We start from the raw sequence: 22,765 nt of genomic DNA, 5'->3' as shown, positions 1-22,765 counted from the left end.
GACCCCCTATGCTACAATTTCAGAAACCGGCAGCATCTTTGATGCAAAATAAACAAGGATTCTGGCTCACGTAATGAATCCAATGCATTCTTCTGGGTTCAGTGGTGTTTCTGATCTCCCGAGAGATGAACTCCTCAAGTAAATGATGGACTCATATGAAATAAAGCTTCTAGTTTCTCTTTTTGCTTATCAGTTAAGGCATTAAGTCAGGCTCTGTTTTTCCTTCCTATTATTTCCCAGAACATATTGGGGGGTGGGGGGTGAGGTGGAAGTAGTCAGAACGATGGAAAAGATTCCCCTGTATTAAGGCCCATTATAACATAAGCAGAAGTGGTAAAACTCCAGTTTGTTACGTCTCCATCCAGGGCAACTGTTTACATTAATTCAGAACCATGGACATCTTTTTCTTTTTTGTCTCTCCATTCATAGGTTGTGGTAAAGAATGGGAAATCACAGCTAAGACTATGCGCCAAAGAAAAAACCCCAAATTTACTTTCACTTTTGATTAAAGGGAAAGGACAGCGGCGTGAGCGGGAAACTACTGGGATTTGACAGAAAATCGGTATTCTTTTCAGCGTGACATAGCTGAAAACACTCACCAAATATGGGAACACAGCAACACAGAAGGGCGTATATAGTTAAAAAAAACCTGGCTTCCAAATTAGGATTACAATTAATTCTAATCCAGCATTTAGAAAACCAATCTACCACAGTGGCTTTAAAAAGACCTGCTATTCTAAATGACTTTTCAGAGCAATTTCTGCTCTCAAGTATGCACAATATGCGCATTCCAAGCCCCTCCTTGAAACAAAACTCTTCCGTCATGACAACACATTAGGATATACGTGATCCAAGTAACAAAACTGCCAGTATGTGCTAACCTTAAAAAACTTCACTGCTGCTTCAAGAGCTTCCTCGTTAACCAGGTTAATTTTTAAAATGCCGCTGAGTAGTCCGTACCCACAAAATGTGCGATTAGAGTCAGTTTATAAGGAGTATCTAACATTTGCAATGTCCAACATATCCCCACCCCCATTTAAACAGGTTGAGAAGCAAAGGGCTTTGAGAAAACAACATCAGTACAAAATGTAGTACAAAAGTCACAAATTAGCACACTGATAATTGCCTTCTGCAACAGCAATGTAACTAAAAAAATCACGTGTTTGGATATATAAATAGCATTCAGAGAAAGCTTTAATCGTAACACGAGTAGGCTACCGGGGCTGTCAAATGCCAAAACAGACCAGAGCATTTAATCATTTCTCATTTAATCTGTATTTCAGAAGGCACAAAATCTAGCTACAGTCCAGTTAATTGCATTTGTGTTGAGCATACCAGACATGCTCCAGATCAAAAGGACTTGTTTCACTTTGCAGGCTTGTAAGGTGGCCGTGATTTGAAGCAAGCCCGCTCTGCACATGATTCAAACCAGCCCCCTCCATTTACTAAAAACAGCCACTGCACTGAGATTCTCTAGAGTGGAAAGCAAGAAATCGACTCCCGGGCTTTACCGCAGGTCACAAAACGAACTCAGGTAAAAAGCATCAGACCTTAAGCACCGCAGATCAGAAAACAGCAGCCGAGGGTCCACCTTCAAAGATGGATCTTTCCAAAATCCCACATCGCCCACCGCACACAGGAGGAAGGCAGGAAAACCCTCCTTCAGTTCAGCACCAGGCTTGTAAGGACAGGCCTGAACCGCAGCCCCGACAATTCAGGAGAAGTTTGAGAGTTGACAGCACATTCCTTCCGTTCCCACACTGCAGAATCCCAAAATGGCTTCCCGGCCTCAACAAAGCCAGAAGGATCAGACGAATCTAATCCAGCCTCTTAAAGCTCCCATTGTCACTCAGTGGCAGAGTTTGAATTTATTGGACAAAGCTCCTTCAGCCGGCCCACAATACTTAACCCCTTACCTTCCCACACACACAGAAGGCTGAAACCTTCCCCCCCCCCCAGCGTTTTATTTATAGTTACAGGTTTCCATGGCACTTTAACTCTCACCTATTAATTAGCTTTTTCAGCAAGGACATGCTACAGTGCGCTACTGCAGATCTGCTGTCCTCCAAGCTCACCCTTTTGTTGCTTTGCTAGGCAACCCGCAAGACTTATCTTCCGTAAGAGTTTTTGTTCAGGAAAAAGAAAAAGAAAAATTGGTAGGGCTTCTCTCCGCTTTCTGTAATGCAAGCTTACCCTCCCCCCCCAATTCCCAGACCAGAGCTGGGGCTCTACCAAAGCCTAAGTCAAAGGGACTTCATTATTAAAACCAATGCAAGAAAAGCAGGCCTTCGTCAGAAAGCTAAATAATGACAACCTGGGAAAACCTGGCCTATGCAAACAAACTGAAAAGCCTTTAAACATCAGCAGAACCAAAGACACAGGCTGGCAACGTCTTCTTGATACTTCAGAATGTAATATTAAACCCTTTCACTCCTCGACAAGTGGCAACTGGCCTTCGATAAGTGACTAAAATGCCCCTCCCTGTTCACATTCCTGGAGTGCCAGACACCTGGCAAGCCCAGTTGATCCACCCCTACCTGGCCCTAGATTTTGTCCAGACTGTCTTCATGCCACCATGTGCCAGTAGAACTTGGACAATCTTGGTGTTACAGTTAATCCCTCCCCCCATTCATTAGGTAAAGCAGGATCTGTGCCCAGTTTGACAGGTGAGGGAGTGTTTGTGCGGTTGCTTGTACAGCGATTCAACCCACATTCACCACCAAACCGCTGTTGTGGGTTGTTCGGTAAATACACACTGAGTAGGAAACAGGTTCTGTGGCAAAGCAAATTGCTGAGCCTCACTGTCGGGACAAGCATGGTTATCTGTATGAAAATGGCCATAACTGGAAGGCTGGATGAACAGAGAGAAAACTGCCAGTAGGAAGAGAGTCAGAAGAGTTCGATTTCTAGTTTATCAGGTGCAGTACAGGAAGGTCTTCCCAGAAGGATCTGTCTGGTTACTGTTTGACACAGAGCATGGGAACAGACTGAGCAAGACAGTAAAAATTCTGCAAGTATAAGCCCTCAATCAATGCTCCCTCTAAGCTGTGGAGTCTTGTGAGCAAAAATTCTAATTTGTAAGCTACTGGCATTAAAGTTGCAAGCAAGCAATTTGGCTGCTGCATTAATTAGTTTGCTCTGGAGCCATCCTTCCTGAGCCAAAACAAAAATGTGTGAACCAGAGGCTAAAAAACGGTGAGCTAGCTCACACTAATTCAGCTTAGAGGGAACACTGCCCTCAATTAAACCTGCCCCCCTGGCATTTACTTCAAGGGGAGGGAGAAGCCCCCAAGATCTGCTAAACATGTTATTTTATTATTTTGGAGGGGGCGGAGAGACCAGTCTATGGATCTACATCAGTGCTGAATGTGTGAAGGAATTTGGGTCAACACAGCTAGCAGTTGTCAACTTACTTTTAGGACATCTGCCAGCCAAGCACTTGTGTTTCCTTGTACATTTTTATATACCTATTTAACCATACAAAGGCAAGCCCAAGAAAAATATCTGTAGGCAAATATTCTTGTTCTTTTGCAAGTGTTAGAAAGCAGTCTGTGTCATCCAGTGGAGGGACGCTACTCCTACTCCTACGCCTCTTTAATAACAAGTCCTGGGCCAGCCCAGGCACACCACCTGTCAGCCTACATTATCTCCCAAGGTTAATGCAAGAAGAAAACGATGAGCCAGGGTACGTCACCCTCACAGCCTTGGAAGAAGGGTGGCATAGAAACATATTTTAGTGATAATTAAACATGAACACAGAGTTCTGTATCAACTATGGCTCAGGGTGGGGTACGGCTAATCCAGTGATTCTTGACGGGGCCATGTGGAATTTTAGGTAATCTTTCTCCCCTCTGGCCTATGGATGCTAACAGCCAGTGGATGAGAGCTGTTTTGTACTACTTCCCCTGGTTTGAGGCAGAGTCCCAAATCCTAAATTTCTTCCCTGAGCCCTGAAAACAAGTGGCACACAGCCAAAAGCCAATGTTTTAATTACTGGGTTTTTTTGTTCAGTGTGTATTTAACTCTGTTTTTTAATTGTTTTAATGACATGTTTGGGGGGGGTCGATTTTAATGGTTTTAAAGCGTGATTTTATCACACATGTTTTAAATTGCTGACTGCCTTGGTGGCCCTTGTAAGGGCAGAAAGGTGGGATACAAATTTTGTAAATAAAGAGAAAGGACTCTAACCTCACATTATCTAATGGCTAATCTGATACATGTCTGATGAAGTGAGCTTTGACTCACAACAGCTTACACCCAGAATAAACCTTTGTTGGTCTTTAAGGTGCTACTGAAATGATTTTTTTTTCCTACTACCGTACTATGGAACAACATGACACCCCAGCTGAAACTATATAAACCAACAGAACAAAGTTTGAGTCCAGTGGCACCTTTAAGAACAACAAAGTTTAATTCTGGATATAAGCTTTGGTGTGAGTGCACACAAAAGCTTATACCCAGAATTAAACTTTGTCTTAAAGGTACTACTGGACTCAAACTTTGTTCTGTTGCTTCAGAGCAACACAGCTACCCACCCGGATCCATATAAACTGAGTTTGCTTTCTCTCCAATCCTATTTTCATGCCTTGAGTTTTTATTTGTAGCTTGCCTGGTATTTGATGACCGTGCTGTAAACTCGGTGAATAGCAGTGGATTCCATGTTTAGGATCCATGAACAAATTCATATTTACATCATAATCATAACATACATATTATTTATGTATACATGCACAATCCTAAGAAATGAGAAACTCATAATCACTTGTGCACATCTTGCTTTTATCCCATGAGGTTTCAGGAACAAGTCACACAAAAACAGGTTGCTTACCTGTAACTGGTGATCTTCGAGTGGTCATCTGTGCATTCACACCCATGGGATTCAGTGCGCATGCGCTGGATCGATCGGCATTGTAGCAAGCTCTTAACGGATTTTCGCACCCAGACCTCGGGCATGCGCAGGAACCCCACCACGCATGCTCAGAAAGTGGGCGCGGACTTCCCGCCAGTTCCTTCGAACCGCCGCAAATCAACCCCTATGGAAATTGTAGAAGCTGACAGCAGCAGGGAAGGAGGGTGGGTGGTGTGAATGCACAGATGACCACTCGAAGATCACCAGTTACAGGTAAGCAACCTGTTTATCTTCGACGTGGTCTCTGTGCTTCCATGGGAGATTAGCGAGCAGTGGCCTACCTGGAGGAGGGTGCTGGCAGGTCATTACTGCAAAGCCGAGGATAAGATATGACGCCCCATGTTGGTACTAGAGTTCTTTCGGACGTCTAGGACATAGTGCCTTATGAATGTGTTAGGCGTAGCCCACGTAGTGGCTCTGCAAATGTCCATTAAGGGAACTCCCTGAAGGAAGGCAGTTGAGGCTGCAACAGCTCGAGTTGAATGAGCCCTGATAGGGCCAGGCAATGGCTGCTTGGAGATAAGGTAGCAGAGGCGGATGAGACTCATAATCCATCTTGATAGGCGCCAGGGGTCATTTCGTAGAAAAAGAGGTGCAGGAGCTCATTAGCATAACTCAGCATAACTCATTTGCATATGCCACACCCCCTGACATCACCGGAAGTGTGTCAGAAGGCAACACCCACCGCTCGGGCTCCACTGGACTGCTTTGGATTGCTAGCTATGGGCGGGGCGGGGGGTAGAATGTGCAGATCTGTCCTCACAGAGGAGGGAGAGCTTGTACCAGAATAAAACTTGGTCTTAAAGGTGCCAATGCAGGAAATGACCCCTGATAGGAGCTGAGCCATGATGCGAATGCCCAGCCTTGCTGGCGCAGAGCAGACGAAAAGTTGAGAGTCACGTCTCATTGGAGGGTTCTATTTAAGTAGAACAGGAGCACACAATTCGTGCCCAAGGTATGTAACAGTCTCTCCTCTGGGGATGTTGGAGCCGGGAAGAAATCCGGGAGGAAGACCTCTGCCTGTAGGTGAAATTCTGACACTACCTTTGACAGGAACGAGATGTCAGGTACGAGGCGGACGCCGTCTGGCAAAAAAGACAAGTAAGGAATGTCATGTCTGAAAGCCAGTATTTCTCCAACTCGCCGTGCTGAAGTGACAGCAACCAGAAAGGCCATTTTCCACAACAGGAATTTTAGATCGAAAGTTGCGAGCGGCTCAAAAGGTTTCCTGGTGAGCTGGCGAAGGACCAGGGGAAGGTTCCAGGGGATGACAGGAGTTTTGATGGGAGGGTAGAGGTGCAGCAGTTCCTTCAAAAAACGTTTTGAGAGTGGATGCGAGAACAGTGTGCATCCCTCAACTTGAACATGGTAGGCCGAAAGTGCGCCAAATAAACCCTTAACGAGGAATGTGGAAGTCCCGAGTCAGTGAGAGACAGGAGGAATTCGAAAACTTTCTTGAGACTTGCAGAGGTGGCTCAAGGGGCATCGTCACCCAAAGAGGAGCAGAATTTTTGCTACTTGTAGTGATAGGACTTGCGCGTAGTAGACTTTCTGGAGTTTAGTAAAACGTTCGCTATGTGGGCGGAAAAGCTGTTGACGCTACTCTCTAGGCTGTCAACATTTGTGGCACGTTGTGGTATAAGAGAGGGGACTCAGATAGGAACAGAAGGTCCTGTGCCAGAGGAAATTGGTGGTAGACCTCTGCTGACAGGTGGAGGATGGTTGAGAACCATGGTTGCCACAGCCACCACGGGGTTATGAAGACGCAGTCCGCTCTGTCGCTGATGATTTTGCGGACCACTCTCAAAAGCAGGGGTAGTGGAGGGAAGAGGTAGAGAAACCCTCTGGACCATGGATAGAGAGGAAACCGTCCCCTAGAGACTGTGGGTCCCTGCCACCTCGGCTGCAAAACAGAGGACACTTTTTGTTCGTTCTGGTGGCAAAAACATCTACTTGGGGAACTCCCCACCTGCGGAAGAGTGGGAGAAGGTAAGTTGGGTTCATTTCCCACTCGTGTAGACTGAGTCCTGCCTGACTCAGGTGGTCTGCCTGCACATTCATATGCCTTGGGACGTGTGTGGCAATTAAGAAGATGTTGTGGGCGATGCAGAAGTGCCATAGTCATAGGGCAAGGTCGCAGAGACGTTGGGAGACTGTGCCCCCTTGCCTGTTCACATAACTGAGGGCAGTAGTATTGTCCGTGAGGACTGTGACACATTTTCCCTTGATCAGGGGCAGGAAACTGGTGATGGCAAATTGTATTGCCAGATGTTCTAGGAAATTTATTTGTCGATGTTGGTTTTGTGTGCCCTATCTGCCTCCGACACAAAGTCCCATCATGTGGGCGCCCCAGCCCAAGAGGGAGGCGTCTGTAGTGAGGGTAATTTGGGGTGATGGAGGATGGAAGGGTGCTCCCTGGAATAGGTGGGAAGGGACAGTCCACCAAAGTAAGGAGTTCCGTACTTTGACCGGTGGGAATAGAAGGGTGGTGTGTGTGTCTCTTTCTGGATTGAAATTGTGAATGAACCAAAGTTGTAGAACATGCATTTTCAGCCTGGTGAAGACTAAGCCAGAGGTGGTAGCAGCCATCAGCCCAAGGAGCCTCTGGTCAAAGTTGAATTTTTTTCCAGGTTTACTTATACACCTAGGTTTTCCAAGAGGACTAGCGTCTCATTGATGTCTGAGACTAGAGCGTCCCTGGAATTCGCCACCAAGAGCCAATCGTCGATGTACGGGTAGATGGAGATACCCTTGAGACGGAGGAAGGCAGTGACCACCACCATTGTCTTCGTGAAGACTCTTGATGCACTTGAGAGGCCGAATGGGAGGGCTATATATTGGTAATTATGTTGACCAATTGCGAAGCGTAAGTATTGGCGGTGGGAGGGGTGGATGGTGAGGTGAAAATACGCATCTTGGAGGTCGAGAGTGGCCATCCAGACGTTCCTCTGGAGAAGTGGCAAAATCTGCTGCAGGGATACCATTCGGAAGCGGTGGTATTTGACAAAGGTGTTTAGCGCCCGTAGGTCTAAGTTTGGTCAAACGCCTCCATCCCGCTTTGGGACGGTGAAATAGCGGGAGTAGAATCCCTTGCCCCTTAGGTGTTGTGGCACCTTCTCGATGGCTCCCTTCTGTAGATGGACCGACACTTCTTCGAGGAGGGCCGAAGAAGGGGGTGTGGAGGCGAAGACGGGGGTAATGGGGTTCTGGTGGAATTCTATGCAGTAGCCCTGGGTTAGGATGGAGAGCACCCATTCGTCTGTGGTGATGCGACGCCAAGTTTGGAGAAAGGGGGTTAGGCGGGTTGGAATTGACTCGCAGGAAAGGAAGTCAAAAACCCTGCTTGGAGGACTTTGCCTGCTCAGTGCGCGAAGACTGCTGTCCCGACCCAAACCTGGGTTTTTGAAAGGTGGACTTTTGGCCACCCGAAGACGAACGTGGCCTCCATTGTCAGGAGATTGACGGTTTGGAGTGCGTTTTTGCCAGGGCCTAGACAAAGGACGAGGTCGATATTGTTGCCTCGTGGAGGATGAAACTCCTAGAGCGCGAGAAGCTTTTATGCTCTTGTCCATATCCTGCAATATGGTGTCTGTTGTGGTGTTAAAGAGACCAAGGCCATCGAAGGAGAGGTCTTCTACGTATGATCTGGTATCTGGTTGAAGATTGGTGTTAGAGAGCCATTTTTTTCCATGAATGCCTTCTTAGAGCTATTGCTGAGGCCGTTGTCCTCAAGGAGGTGTCTAGGGCACGTTTGGAAGTGTTAATCTGTTGTTCTGCAAGTACCATGCCCTCTTTTTGGATTATTTGGGCTGCCTGAAGCTTGTCTTCGGGGAGGTGAGTCAGAAGCTCAGAAAATCTTTACCACAGAGTGTACTGATACCTGCTCATACAGGCTAAGTAGTTTGTAGTCTTCACTCCTAGCACTCCCATGGAGTAGAAACGTCGCCCAAACGCATCTAGTTTTCTGCTCTCCCTGTCAGAAGGTGCAGAATGTGTTCGTTTGGATTTAGACGAAGAGGTAATTACCATAGAGTTTGGTTGAGGATGGGAGAATAAAAATTCCGCTCCGGTTTCCTGGACTCTATACATGTGGTCCAGGCGCCTTGTTGACACTGGGGCTGATGAGGGTTTATCCCATGGCATTTTGGCTGCCTGCAGAAGGACCGTGGACACGGGCAGTGCTATGTTAGTTGATGTATCAAGTTGTACAATGTTGAAGACAGCGCCTGTAACGTGTGGTTGTTGTTGTACGACTGAGAGGCCAAGAGAATGGGCCATTCTTTTGATGAGGTCTGCGTAAGAAGTCAGATTGTCGGATGGAGATATGGGTTGGTCATCTGCTACTGCCCGGTTAGAAGATTTGTGGTCAGGGGAGGTGTGTACCTCTGAAGCTTCCGTATCAGAATCCTCATCTACAGGATCTGGCACTTGAACCGGAGTGGCTTTAACTTGGCTGGTTATATTCTTTGGTGGTAGGACATGGGGACTGGGAGGACGGCATAGTTCCGGTCTATGCCGCGAAGGATCCTCGACCGGTTGATTTGGAGGACGAGAAAGAGATGCTGAAGGTCTAGACCTATGAGGTGACCTTGATCTGTGGGCAGAGTGGGCAGAGTCACGATCCCAATCAGAGTAGCCCGCCGGAGTCAACCACGGCATGGATGGTGGATAAGCCCCATAGAGATACCGCAGTTGGCAGTGATCCCCTGACAGAGGCGGTGGGGGGGGGGATGAAGACTCGAGGGGATCGACTTCTGGAGCGGGAGCATCCAGGAGACTGTGCAGTATCCTGCCTTTGTGAGCAGTCCCTATAAACTCGCTCATCGATATCGACAGGCTCAGCAAACAGACGTGGAGGGTGATGCTGAGTGCTCTTGGAGATATGCCGATGCTGACCTGCACCGATATCGGCATGGGCCTCGGAGACCGATCCAAGAGCTCAACATTCTCGATATCGGAGAAGAGACGTATCTCTACCAGCGTGCCCTGATCAAGTTGGTGTATAGGAGAGTCCATGAGTTGGATGGTTGGTATCGGTGGAGCGGCATGGGCCTCCAATGCTGATACTGCTGTTGGAGCGGGGGGCACGTTAGGGGCATTACCCAGGGCAGTCACCGCTACCTTTTCCATCTTCGCCGTCTTTTGGGACTTAGAGGATCCCTTTTTGGCGGACTTGTGCTCCTTACTGGACTTCAGCTTCTTCTTCACAGGAGTGGAAGCGGAGGACTGCGCCTTCGATGCCGGAGGCTTCAACGTCGATTGGCCGATGTCGGAGGAGGGTCTTGATGCCGGAGCCATCGATGTTGATGGTTTTTCTGGATCCATGACTGAGGGAGGATGTAATGCTGACTCCAGTAGCGCTACTCTGAGGCGTGCTGCTCGGTTTTTTCTCGTTTGGTTAGAAAACCTGGCACTGTGGCGACAAGACTCTGGTCGGTGCATCTCCCCCAAACAAAAAAGGCAAAGGGTATCGCGAGGTTACTGCCGCAACCCTTGAAGCGGTTGAAAACCCCCCACTTCTTCTCCATAAAATAGGTAAAAAGGGGAGAAGAAAAACAAGGGGGGGGGGGAGCCCGAAGGCCAAACTGAGGTAAACGAAGAAAAACTCCCCTTCAACCAAAAGAAATATATATATATATATATATATTTAAAACAAGAACGAAGAAACAAAGATTAGAAGTAAATAAAAATAGAGAAAACTGAGGAAAAATCTGAAGAGTGTATGAGGCAAAATTTGTACCGATCAGACCAACTAAAGGAAGGTGTTTCCAGTGCGGCGGTAAGAAAGGAACTGGCGGGATGTCCGCGCCCACCCCTCTGGGCATGCGTGGTGGGGTTCCTGCGCATGCCTGAGGTCTGGGCGCGAAAATCCGTTAAGAGCTTGCTACAATGCCGATCGATCCAGCACATGCGCACTGAATCCCATGGGTGTGAAGCACAGAGACCACGTTGAAGATCCACCTTTTCTGCTGTGGTGGAACTGCAAAGACACCACCGCTTAGCTTTGTCGACCCTGCAACCAAGCCTACGGAACCCCCTCTGATGCCCCTTCCTCAAAAACCACGAAGATCAGAACGCATTTTCATGCTCCTACTACTTGATGAAGGACAAAATGCGACACATACAAGAGAATTCACAAGACTGACTGCTGCAGCAAGGGAGCAATCTCCCACCCAGAGCCATTAGGTGGGCCACCTGTATTTGGAAATTATTAAAAGCGGGGGGGGGGGGTAAAATTGATCTGGCCCTTGAACATGCTTGCTAATGCATATGACCCCTTACTTTTGCTTTCCAGATTTATTTATTTGATTTATACCTCGCCCTCCCTGCCAAGTCAGGCTCAGTAGACCAGAGTTTGAGTCCAGTGGCACCTTTAAGACAAGCAAAGTAGTGTGCTTGCACACAAAAGCTTATATCCCGAATTAAATTTTGTTGGTCTTAAATGTGCCACTGGACTCAAACTTTATTCTGCTGCTTCAGACCAACATGGCTACCCCACCAGAATATGAGAATTAGCAGCTCTTGCCCTACAGTTTTATAAAACTATCCATGTTGGGACTCGCTGGCCACCAAGGCATTGTTTTGTGTGACCGCTTGAAACCCTACAGCATTTTAACATGCACACTTCCAAAGACTTCATACACAAGCTACACACACAGACCATCAAATTTATCAACGGAACACACAACGTGCCTGGACAGGACTTGCAGGTCAACAGTCAAAGCATCTCGGTTGGATACGTGTTTTTCAGCACATACATGGGCTGGAAAGCGACGACTGACAGCAGAGGCACAGAAACACAGCAAAACGATCATTGGTACTTACTGTGAAGGGTCCTTCTCCTCTGAGGTCAGGAGGACATCTCCATGGGTTAGTCCCATCATTCCTTTAGGGAGGCAGGAAACACTTTTCCCCCCTTCCTCTTGGTGCCTTGGGAATAGCCCAGCCCCTCAGTTCTGGGACTCCGCAAGCAGTAGAACTCTAGCTAGATAACTTCCTCGTATAACATTAACTTCTACCATATGTAATGAATGGAAACTATAATACATTACCACATCTGCTCGCTGTAGCGACAGGTGGTATAACACGAGGTGCTCTCGCCGTAGAGCAGAACCAGAGGAAAGGAATTTAAACAAGAAAGGTTAGATGGAAGTCGGGAGGGAGAAAACATAGTCCAGAAAGGGGAAAACACAGCCAAAGAACAGACAGAAAGGCAGAGCCTTGATCCTACCTGCTACTCCCTAAGAGGCAGGAGTAGAACTGAGGGGCTGGGCTATTCCCAAGGCACCAAGAGGAAGGGGGGGGAAGTGTTTCCTGTCTCCCTAAAGGAATGATGGGAATAACCCATGGAGATGTCCTCCACCTCAGAGGAAGAACACACACTTCTGCAAAACAGACTTGACAGTCTATACATGGGTTGCATATTGTTTCCAAAACCCAAGTGCTTTTCAATACAGGAACACATTTTTAAGCTTCTGAAGCAGGTTTTAGACTGTTATTTGTGTTTAAATGTTGACTTTGGACATTAATTGAGGATCAGAGGCAAGTCTGAGATACAGTATAATAAATAGGTCAGTCTTGTCTCACTCGGACAGCTCCCGCCAACCCAGCGGCTCGAAAGTAATAACAAGTAGACAAATGGGTACCTGCCCTAGGTGGCAGGGGGGCACCCTCCTCCTGGTTCGTGCCAGGAGTGCGGTCGATGGCGGCAGTGGCGGCAGGCGGAGTGGCGAGAGTAATGGCGGCGGAGCAGCGGCGATCCCAGGAGGCGGCGACCAGACCGAGTGGTGGAGGCGGAGCCGGGTTGACGCAGCAACGAGGGGACGCAGCACGGCAGGAGCCCGATGGGACGCATAGCCGGAAGCTGCGCCCCGAAGCAACTGCACATCAACAGGAGTCAGCAGAGCCTGCCTGGAGATGGTCGCCAGTCGTCCGAATCGTCAGGAACAACGAGGCCCGCCGGAGAAGGAATAAGATACGCCGCATGGGTGCTGGTAGGGAACCCCCTCCCCGCGGAATTTGTGGCCCTAGCTAGGCATTCAACTACGCAAGTAGTTCATTGTAAACCGCTCTGAGACCCATTAGGGGTTATGAGCGGTATAGAAATCGAAATATAAATAAATAAATAAAATTATCTATCCCATAGTTTCCCTGTTTGCTTTAGCAGCATCTAAGATTAGATCTAAGGCCCAGGCTACTGGATGGTGATCAAACCTGTTTTATTCTTCTTTTATCACGGACTAGTAGTTAATTTTAACCCGGTCACTAAGGTTGTATTTTAACATTTTAACGTTTTATGAATGCTCTGCTGTATTTTGTAATGGCCGATGGCTAAATACAATAAATTACCGGAACCTGAACCACTTGGACAGTAATGCAACACCGCTGCCCTCTAGCTCCATAGCTGCATAGTCAAAACCTTCTTGGGCGAGCCCTGTTTGTTCCTAAAGGCACCTCAAAGCCTCGCTAGCTCCGTCTCTTTTCCACTTCTTAATATATGCTGAGCTGCCAATACCTTCTTTGGCCCAAAGTGCAACATGGCTCACAGCTGTGCTGTGAAGCACAGATTCCAGACACCACGCAAGACGCACATTTCAGAACTGCACGGTAGACCAAGGCTACTGGCGCAAGGGACCAGAATACACCACACCTACTAATTCTTACAGATTTTTCTCCACTATTTTAAACAGCCCTACTATTCCAACAACAGAAGAACTACTCATTGGAGACGTCAGCGCAACCAAATTCTGCTTTATTTACAAAAAAAATCACCTACATCATGCTAATCTTGGACCGTTGTGCCAGTTTTCACCAGAAAGGACTCTTTATCCGAAGAGCACTTCTGCCCAGATCAAGGACACGGCTCCTTGTTTACCAGCTGCCTGTTGCAAGCCCCAGACCCCTCTGGTGCAAGAAAGGCACACGCCGAGAGGGTACAGAGAACCGTTTGTCGCTCTTTTGTGGCCAGGGCATTCATTTGCCAAGGAGACAGCAGGCACCAGCAGCTGCCACTGTTCAAACTACAGCTTCATTAAACCCCGATGAGCCTGGATTATCCTAATGGGGCTGCCTGTGACACATTCCCGGGCGAGGAGATGCCTCTGTAAATAATGCTTTCTGAAGCTCCTACTCTGAAGGAAAGCAGAGCACAGACTGTTACCGGTCTATGTAGCACTTTCCTTATGTTACTGCTTGCAGTCGATACACTTTATTCACACTCCATGCATGGCAGGACATAACCCATCCTATACATGCAGCTCCCCTTCCAGTTACTATTGTATGCAGTAATATGGAAGCGTGCATTCTCCTACCTAGAAGCATGCATAAACTAAAACAGATTCCAGTGGGTAGCTGTGTTAATCTGAAGCAATACAACAAAGTTTGAGTCCAGTGGCTAACAAAGTTTAATTCTGGGCATAAGCTTTCGTGTGCGCATGCTTCCTCAGACAGCCAGGTCCTCGGGCCTAGGTATAACAAACAACAAGGATCCTGAACTTTTTAGTAAGCATGCAGAAGAGGAAAGCGTTAACAGACCCAACTTCACACACCGCTTTAGCTCTCTCCTACAAGCTACAGCTGCTGACATTTCCTCTCTCCCAGAACCATCAATGGTACAGAACCACTGCCCACATCCCTGGATGCCCCCAAAGGCCCAAGCAATGCCTGATCCTCTTGAGAGAATGTACTGAGCAAGCCAGGGCAGTATAGTAGTGAAGAGTGTCCTACTAGGAAGTGGGGCACCCAGTTGAAATCCTCTCTTGGCCATAAACCACAGAGCTTCTTCTGCATTTATATCCCACTTTACTCTCTAAATGAGACCTAAAAGCAGCTTATTGCACCGTTCTCCCCATTTCCAGTCTACCCCCAACAACAGCCTTATAAGGTAGGTTAGCCCGAAGAACTGTGACAGGTCCAGGGTCACCCAGCAAGCTCCCCCAGCAGAGCAGGAGTTTGAACCTAGTTATCCCAGGTCCAAGTCCAACACAGTAATCACTGGTTGCACCAGCTCTCAGTAGGGAGCCAGTCCCTCAGCTTAACCTGTCCTCGCAGTAAGAATAAAAAGGGGGAACCCAGGCTAGAACAAAGCTAAGCATTTATTTATTGTATGCACTTCTGAAGCCACCCTTCCTCCAAGCTCCAGGGAGCACACCCAGCCACCCCTCAAAACTCACAATTCTCCCCTCCCCACATTTTATGCTCCCAGTAACCCTGCAAGGTAGACAAGGTGGAGACAGAGGGACATGGCTCAAAGGCAGCCAGCCCATCTCTCTCCCTGCCATTTTATTCACATAGCAATCCTGCAAGGCAGGCGAGGCTGAGAAGAGCAACAAGGCACAAAGGCAGCACATGGATTCCTCCTGTCCATTTTATGCTCACAACAACCCCGTGAGATGAGTCAAGGCGAGAGAAAGCTGACACCTCAAGGTCCCCCAGTAAGCTTCAAAGATCTCCCCCTCCATTTTAACCTCACAACCACCCCTGTGAGATAGGCTGGAGGAGGAAATTGGGTTTATACCCCGCCCTTCACTTGGGAGCCTCAGCGTGGCTTACAATCTCATTCCTCTCCTCACAACAGACACCCTGTGAGGCAGGTGGGGCTGAAAGAGCTGTTTCGAGGACTGCTCATGACAGAACAGCTTTGAGAGGACGCGAGCATGTCCAGAAGAGGGCAACCAGGATGGTGAGAGGGTTGGAATCCAAGTCTTACGAGGAAAGGCTGAAAGAGTTGGGTATGTTTAGCCTGGGAAAGAGAAGGCTTAGAGGGGACACGATTGCAGTCTTCAAATATCTGAAGGGCTGTCATGTAGAAGATGGAGCAGATCTATTCTCTCTTGCTCCGGATTGCAAGACTAGATCTAATGGGTGGAAATTACAAGGGAGTCGTTATCGGCTAAATATCAGGAGAAACTTCCTAACTGTAAGAGCGGTTGAGCAGTGGAACAGTCTGCCTCGGGAGGTGGTGGATGCTCCTTCACTGGACGTTTTTAAGCGGAGGCTGGACGACCATCTTTCGGGTATGTTGTAGGGCTGTCTTTTGGCTATGCTCCTACAGAGTGCAGGGGGTTGCAAGGTCCCTTCCAACTCTAATATTCTATGATTCTATGACCCAAGGTCACCCAGCTGGCTACATGCGGAGGAAGAGTGGGGAATCAAACCCGGTTCTTCAGATTAGAGCCCACCACTCTTAACCGCTACACCAAACTGGCAGGCCAGTGCAGTCCCAGGCCTCTCAATGAATTCCACACCTCTTGTAGAGTCCCACACCCTTGATAAATACATAAGGTTGCCAACTACAGGTTGGGAAATTCCTGGAGACTTGCAGGATGGGGTCTGAGGAGGGGAGGGAGCTCAAGCAGGGCTCAATGATCATTGAATCCACTCGACAAAGCAGCCATTTTTCTCCAGGGGAACTTATCTGAGTAGCCTGGAGACCAGTTGCAATTCTGGGAGACGGGGCTGACAACTCCAGGATGGGAAATTCCTGGAGATTCTGGGGGGTAGAGCCTGGGCAGGGCAAGGTTTGGGGAGGACAGGGGACCTCCATGGGGTAGAATGCCATGGAGTCCGCCCTCCAAAGTGGCCATTTCTGCTAGGGGAACTTATCTCCACTGCCTGTAGCTCAGTTTAATTCCAGGAGATCTCTGAGCCCCACCTGGAGACCAGTGGGTCCAAACACCACCCTTAGCTCTCCACAGCCATTCTTGTGGCACTCCATCCCCCACCATGAGGATTTTTTTTTTGGGGGGGGGTTGCTTTTAAACTAGGGTTATCACATTTTGAAAGGCGAAAAAGCAGACATATTTCCCGACTTGACTATTTCAAACAGTTTGAGTTCAGTGGCACCTTTAAGACCAACAAGTTTAATTCTGGGTGTAAGCTTTCCTGTGCATGCACACTTCTTTGAAATGTGCACACACGAAAGCTTACACCCAGAATTGAACTTTGTTGGTCTTAAAGATGCCACTGGACTCAAACTTTGTTTTATTACTTCAAACAAGTGATTACTATGGCAAATCTCATTTTGAGTACCCCTACTGAAGCTGCGATAACTGCTGCAAACTAGGAATATTCCTAACCTCCCAACGCAAGAAGAGAGCATTTTTACCACTCTTTTAAAAGGGAGCCCAAAAAAGGATAGACACCAAAAAAAAGACAAATTTTGAGCCTAGTGGCACCGTTAAAACCAACAAAAATTTATTCAAGGTATGAGCTTTCATGCGCATGTACACTTTCTCAGATACCACGTGCATGTGCACAAAAACTTATACCTTGAATACCCAGAATTAAACTTTGTGGGTCTTAAAGGTGCCACTGGACTCAAACTTTGTTCTTTTGCTTCACAGTTCACACCAACTGCAAAGAAGTGTGCCTGCACATGACAAAAGCTTATGCCCAGCATTAAACTTTGTGGGTCTTTTAAAGGTGCCACTGGACTCAAACTTTGCTCTTTTGCTTCAGACCAACTTCGAAGAAGCGTGCCTGCACACAAAAGCTGATGCCCTGAATAAAACTTTGCTGGTCTTAAAGGTGCCACCTGACTCACATTTTAGTCTCCTGCTTCAGACTAGTACGGCTGCCCACGTGAGCCAAAAAAAGAGAAGGGGCCATGTCCTGGAAAAAGAAAACACCTGGTAACCCTGCGTTTAAACTAGGGTTGCCAAGTCCTTACTGTATGTAGAGCGCCAAACGCACCTGCAATCCGCCTGGGGCCCCGATCCTAGTGAGGAAGGCGGACGACCAAAGGGGGAAAATAATAATAAAATAATACAAGACAGATTCCCCCACCCCCACCCCCTTAAAAGAGCCGAACAGGGAGCTTCAGGGGCGGGGCGGGGGTCTTCTCGCCAGGGCAGGCGCAGGCAGGAGCCCCGAGGGGGCGGCGGGGAGGAGGAGGCGCGAGAGGCGGGTCGCCGCCTCGCTCACACGCGTTACCTGACACGCGCACGTCCGCGTGCCCGCTCCGTGGCGGAGGTCGCGAGTCCGGCACCCAGAAGGAAAGGCGAGCGCCGCAAACACCTCCGGGGGCTCCGAAACGAATGAGACTTTCCCCCCTCCCCCCACGGCGGCGGTTGGCTCGCGGCGGCGGTTAAAATTCCAAACGGTGGGGGGGGGGGGCGAGGCGTGGCGCCATGGAACCGTCGCCGCGCCCCCTTTCGCCACGCCCCTTCACGTGGGAGGACGAGCGGGGCGGCTCCGGAGGGGCGCTTGTCCCTGGGCGTGATCCGAGCGGGCGGGCGGGCGAGTCCTGTTTCCTCGCACCTTTTCTTCCCGCTGGCTCGGAGGGGTTTTCGTTTGTTTGCTTCAGCCCACCGGCCCTCCCGTTTTATCCCTTGCTTACCCCCCTTCAGGAATTTCCCGGCTCGGAGTGGACCTTCTTGGGCCACGCTGCCTGCAAGCTCGAGGCCGTAGAGACACGGCCATCCGTTAGAGCTCACCGTTCTCCCTCCGCCCTCTGTATGCTCACAGCAGTCCTGCAAGGCAGGCCAGGCTGAGAGGGAGTGACAAGGCTCAAAGGCGGGCAGTGAGCCGCAGGGTTCTCTCCAGGCCATTTTATGCTCACAGCAACCCTTTGAGGGAGTCAGAAGAGGGTGGGGGGCTTGGCAGCACTGCCACCAACCCCTATATGTAACTGCTGGCAAAACATCAGATCCTACAATGCCAAGACCATGGCCATACAGCCCGGAAAATCTACAACTAACGAACTCTGGCTGTGAAAGCCTTCGACAACATACTTTTCTTCGTTGTCACTCTTGCTTTGTTTTATCCTACCATCCCTTCCTTTTACCGTTTACTGCCCCCAAAATCTCCAGGAATTTACCAATCCAGAGTGGGCAGCCCTGTTGGCGACCCCCTGGAGATTTGGGGCCAGTCCTGGGGAGGCAGCTCATGAGGGATGTGATGCCACAGACTGTCCTCCCCCCCCCGCTCCAGAGCTGCCTTTTCCTCCAGGGGGAACTGACCTCTAGCCTGGAGATCTGTAGTCATTCTAGAAATCCAGGCCCAGGCAGGACATGGAGTTCTTTTGGAATTAGAAGTGCTCTTCAAATTGTAGACATCAGTTCCCTGGAGGAAATGGCCACGTCAGAGGGTGTATAGATGTGCCTGTTAAGTGCTGTCAAGATGCTTCAGAATTACTGTGACCCTATGAATGAATGGCCTCTAAAACGCCCTGTCATCATCACCCTTTCTCGGGTCTAGCAAACTGAGGGCTGCGGCTTCCTTGATTGAATCGTTCCAGCTGAGGTTGGGTCTTCCTCTTTTCCTGCTGCCTTCAGCTCTTCCTAGCATGATTGTCTTTTCCAGTTAATTCTTGTCTTCTCGTAATGTGATCTTAGCTTCTAGGGAGAGTTTGTGCTTGATTTGATTTGATCTAGAACCCACTTTTTGGTGGTCTATGGTATCTGTAAAACTCTCCTCCAGCACTATGACACATACCACAGAGTCTAGGAGTGACAGAGCGACACGCCATCCCGACTGGGCTCCCTGACCTCCTCAAACTCTGCCCTCCTCCCTGGGTGTCAAGAAATTAGATATTTATTCAATTCCTTGTTCTTGCATTAAAACACTGGTTCAGGCTTCATATCGAAACTTAGTCCAGAAACATGGGGGGAAGAGATCAAAGGGAGACATCTGGGGTTTGTCATGAGAAAGTTAATGAGTCTGTCTTGGTGCCTTTGAAGAGCAGTGACAAGGAGCCACACCATTTGTCATTGAACATGCACCACCAGTGTTCCCTCTAAGCTGAGTTAGTGTGAGCTAGGTCACAGTTTTTTTAGCCTCTGGGTCACACATTTTTGTCTTAGCTCAGGAAGGGATGGCTCCAGAGCAAACTGATTTATGCAGCAGCCAAATCGCTTGCTCACAGCCAGTAGCTCACAAAGTAGCATTTTTGCTCACAAGACTCCACAGCTTAGAGGGAGCACCACCCCACTCTTTCTGTTGATGCTTGTTTTACACTTCAGAAAGAAGCATCCTGTCATAAACTGCTTCTCTGCTGAGCCATTTGTTGTCACAGATCCATGTCAAGATAACTTCGGTAATCTGAGTTTTGGATTGGCTAAAAGGGCCCCCAGCCTGTCCAGATCTTAGAACTTAAGAAGTTTAGCTTTCCTGTTATTAGGGGTTAGTTAGAGTAAGCCGGTTTCAGCTCTCCTGGAGGCAATAGGCTGACCTTATGATGGGCTAGACATGGGCCTGGCACACAAGGAGACTTGGAAAGATGCCTGATTTCACCAAGAAGAGTAATCTATGGTAACTATAATTTAGGGTATAATATGTAGCTAGAATATATTACTTAGATTTGTTTTTTCCTGCTCATTGCTTTGTTCTTTGGGAAATATTCTTGCACTCTTTAATTAAAAAAACAAAACACTTTGACTATATCCGGTGGTTCTGTTCTTCAGATGCTTCAGTCTTAATTCCAGTACCTTAAAGAGTCCACCTACCATGTTGTTATGGAAACTCAATCTGCAGGTGACCTACCTTGCAGGGTTGTGTGGGTAGTTCAAGGGGCTGGTGGCGGACTACCATATTGGTGAGAGTGTGGACACCCCACCCACCCCGGGTTTTGTAATTTTGAGCTCTGCCCACCCATAGGATGGATCCCCTGGATTGGGAATTTTTGACACCGGGTACTACCCCCAAATCACCAGGAATTTCATGAACCAGAGATGGCAACCCTATCCAAGCCCCACCAGGTGGTTAACAACCCTTTACCCTGTACATTTATGGCAAGTGGGGACTTGGTGGTAATCTCCCCAGTGGTAGTCTTCAACCCACCACCAGTGCTCCCTCTAAGATGTGGGGTCTTGTGAACAAAAAATCTACTTTGTGAGCTACTGGCACTAAAGTTGTGAGCGAGCGATTTGGCTACTGCATACATTAGTTTGCTCTGGAGCCACCCTTCCTGAGCTAAGGCAAAGATGTGTAAGCTTAGACGGAACATTGCCCACCACCCCCAGCGTCCCCAGGCACCAAAGTTCTGGCAGGTATTAAAAGTTCCAGAGAAGCCTACTGCACCGGTTCAGTTCTTTCTTGGGACCAAATCCCAAAACAGGAAAGGCAGTTGGCCTGAACACCCAATTGCCTTAATGTGCAGGATACTGCTTAAAAGCTTATTTTAAAGTTAAAAACCTGTTTTCCACCTGTTGTAGTTGTTAGTCTTGTAGTACGAAAATAAAAAGAATCTTTAAAAAAACCAAAAAACAGAATTCTCTTTGATGTGCGACACTCCTAGAGTAAGCACCTGGGCTCCCAAAGCCTGCTTAAAAATCCAGCTGCCTTTGTGATGAAGGAGGACACTGAAACCCTGGTTAGTTGCGTTACTAGAAAACTGGAAGTCGGGGTTCTGTAATGTGTAGTACAGGAGTCCCCAACCTCTTTGAGCCTGTGGGCACCTTTGAAATTCTCATACAGTGTGACGGGCCAAGCCACAAAATGGCCACCCAAAGAGGTGGAGCCCGCCACAAGATGGCTTCCGCAGCTGACCTTTAGTCACACAGTGGCCATCCTGGTGCTGTGGTGGTAGCTGCTGCCAAAGCCACATTTTAAAAGAAGGCTGCATAGCAATAATCCCTCCAAGCTGTGGGGTCTTGGGAGCAAAAATTCTACTTTGTGAGCTACTGGCATTAAAAGCTGTGAGCGAGCGATTTGGCTACTGCATAAAGCCGTTTGCTCTGGAGCAGTGTTCCCTCTAAGCTGAGTTAGTGTGAGCTAGCTCACAGTTTCTTAGCCTCCAGATCACACATTTTTGTCTTCGCTCAGGAAAGATGGCTCCAGAGCAAACTGATGCCGGAGCCAGATCGCTCACTCACAACTTTAATGCCAGCTCACAAAGTAGAAGTTTTGCTCACAAGACTCCACAGCTTAGAGGGAGCATTGCTCTGGAGCCATCCTTCCTGAGCGAAGACAAAAATGTGTGAGCCGGAGGCTAAACCTCCGAGAGTTAGCTCACAGTAACTCAGCTTAGAGGGAACACTGCTGCACAGCAAATCCACTCTCGGGTGTTCAGTCAGAAGCCTTGCTGGGTAAAAGCCCTTCCCACTTTCTAAAAACACTTGGTGGGCGCCAGTGTAGGTGCCATGGCAGGCTCCATGGAGCCAATGGCACGACATTGGGGATCCCAAGGTAGTTTTTTACCTTTTACTGCCAAATTGTAGTGCATATATGTTAGGATTGCCAGGTCTCCTCCTCGCTCTGGGGGTGAGCAGCCCTGCCCCCAAACGCGACCACACGCCTGGCCAACCCTCCTGCCCGATTTAAAGGGCTTCGGGTGCTTGGGGGGGGGGACCACGTGGCCCGCCGATCAGCTGGAGGGCCCTTTAAATCTAGCAGGAGGGAGGGAGAGGGGCGGTCACGGGCTGCACACACAGCTTGCAAAAGGACCCAAAGTCTTTTTGCGCACCAAGTGTGCAGCCTGTGACCGCCCCCTCCCTCCCTCCTGCTAGATTTAAAGGCCCCTCCAGCTGATTGGCAGGCCATGGGTCCGCCCCCCAGCAGCTGAAACCCTTTAAATCGGGCAGGAGAGGGGTGGCCAGGCGAGTGGTCGCACTTGGGGGTGGGGTTTCCCCACCCATCAGCTGGTTGGGGGAGGATTGGAGCCCCCCAAAGCGGTGGAACCCCTTCCCAGACCTGGCACCCCTAGTATGTGTACACCTATGCTATCATACTTTATTTTTAGAAGCTTTCAGTTACATGTTTGCTTTTAGCCTTATTTTGGGGATCAAAATATGTCCTTTTTGGCTACGGGGGGGTTGGATCTTTTTGTTTCTACTGTAGTCTGTTACAAAACTCTACTAAACGTTTTATTTCAGGCTGTTTATTGGCCTTAAAAATAAGTGGCTAACTGTAATGTCT

General features: G+C 48.6%; 1 protein-coding gene across 4 annotated transcripts in view; it reads right to left on the bottom strand.

Moving 5' to 3' along the window:
* SUN1 (Sad1 and UNC84 domain containing 1) overlaps positions 1–17,979 on the bottom strand; it is an 80,099-nt gene extending 62,120 nt beyond the window's left edge. For 3 of the 4 annotated variants that reach the window (XM_015417305.1, XM_015417307.1, XM_015417308.1), the window contains exon 1: positions 1,551–1,778. The gene's annotated coding sequence lies outside the window, so the exon portion shown is untranslated. Of the gene's footprint in view, positions 1–1,550; positions 1,779–17,842 lie in introns of those variants that run through there. The other variant, XM_015417309.1, reaches the window with a different exon arrangement.
* Between the last annotated feature and the right edge of the window lie 4,786 nt (positions 17,980–22,765).

This window comes from Gekko japonicus, unplaced genomic scaffold, assembly GCF_001447785.1.
Source record: "Gekko japonicus isolate JY-2015 unplaced genomic scaffold, Gekko_japonicus_V1.1 scaffold1917, whole genome shotgun sequence".
NCBI classification, from domain to species: Eukaryota; Metazoa; Chordata; class Lepidosauria; order Squamata; family Gekkonidae; genus Gekko; species Gekko japonicus.
The sequence above is the reverse complement of the archived record's forward strand: the minus strand, read 5'-3'. Positions and strand labels throughout refer to the sequence as shown.